The sequence below is a fragment of the Fopius arisanus genome, unplaced genomic scaffold, assembly GCF_000806365.1.
Source record: "Fopius arisanus strain USDA-PBARC FA_bdor unplaced genomic scaffold, ASM80636v1 scaffold00315, whole genome shotgun sequence".
Taxonomy (NCBI): Eukaryota; Metazoa; Arthropoda; class Insecta; order Hymenoptera; family Braconidae; genus Fopius; species Fopius arisanus.
In genome coordinates, this window is record NW_011888054.1 from 50,094 (window position 1) to 51,485 (window position 1,392).

Sequence of the window (1,392 nt, forward strand, 5' to 3'; positions counted from 1 at the left end):
AGATAGCTGCAATACCTGTGAAAGCCATTGTACAAATTGTTTTTCCTTGAGCTTTTAATAAGTGATATAAAGTTGTGTATATAAAAGTTTTTCCAGAACCCCCTGGACCATCAATATAATAACAATAAGATGGTATTTCCTCGTCAGATTCAACAACATTTAATATCGTATCAACAATTTCTGTCTGTTTCAGATTTAACTGATTATACTGCTTTTGACCGATTCTCGTGTAAGTTTGAATTGTCATTTCAGCATTGTTCCCATCATCAGTATCATACTGACATTCAATTAATGGTGGCATTGTTGGAAATTTATCAATGCTTGATCCTTCGTCCATAAGAAGTGAATTGATATGCGCATACGCTCTGTTGTGAGATTCACATTCTTCGTAATTTCGTTGAAAATCTTGAGCAAAAGCGTATTTAAATTTTTCCCATAGTTGCACTGGGTTATTTGGATGACACTATATTAAAATGCGAACAAATAACTGTCTTAGCTGGCGTGGCATCATCCATATTTCCCCTTCAGGTAAAGCACGATCCCATTCTTGATCATCTTCAATGAGTCCTAATGCTAAACACGTAGCGTGGTATGTATCACATAATCCACCATTCACAGTTCTTAAATCTTCAAAGCTACTGGCACCTTTAACTGCTATAAGTAGTAAACGAAGATGAAATAGTTCTAGTTGAGTTGGACTCACAAAATACATTCGTCCAAGAACATTAAAATGCGATTTACGTTTTTCCCACATGTATTGATTTGAATTTGGTTGTTTTTTAAAAACATAATGCGAAGGAATATCCCCGTACGTGTAATTTTTAGCTTCTGGATCCCGTTGATTCAGAGAAAAATAATCAACCAACATACTTGTTTTTTCTAAAGCCGTTGCCATACCGTCTTCATTCTCAACATCGTTGATAACTATGTTTTGTTGATTTGGTAAATGAATTGATAATCGTGTGATTGAATGACTTTTATGCTGTATTGATCGTCCATATATTCGATCACATGCCTCAACTGGAGAAACATAGCGAGTATCCAAGAAATTGCGGATTTCATCATGGTGAATTTCATTTTGATTATCCACATTGCTCACTACAACGGAAGCGGAATCATGGCCTTTATATATATATTTATATAAATATTTCACGGATTTGATGCTAGAAACCACGTCAACGTTGATGTGGCAATTGAATTTTTTCAATAATTGACCATTGTAAGGAACAACAAATGCATTATCAAATGATTGTCCGTTATAACGCTCATAAGTACCTGTATTTCTTCGACGATACGTCGGATATCCATTTTCATCCATCATGGTATAGTCTTGAAATTTTTTTGGGAATTTTTTTGAACGTTTTCCTTTTTCATCTTGACACCAGTTACCGC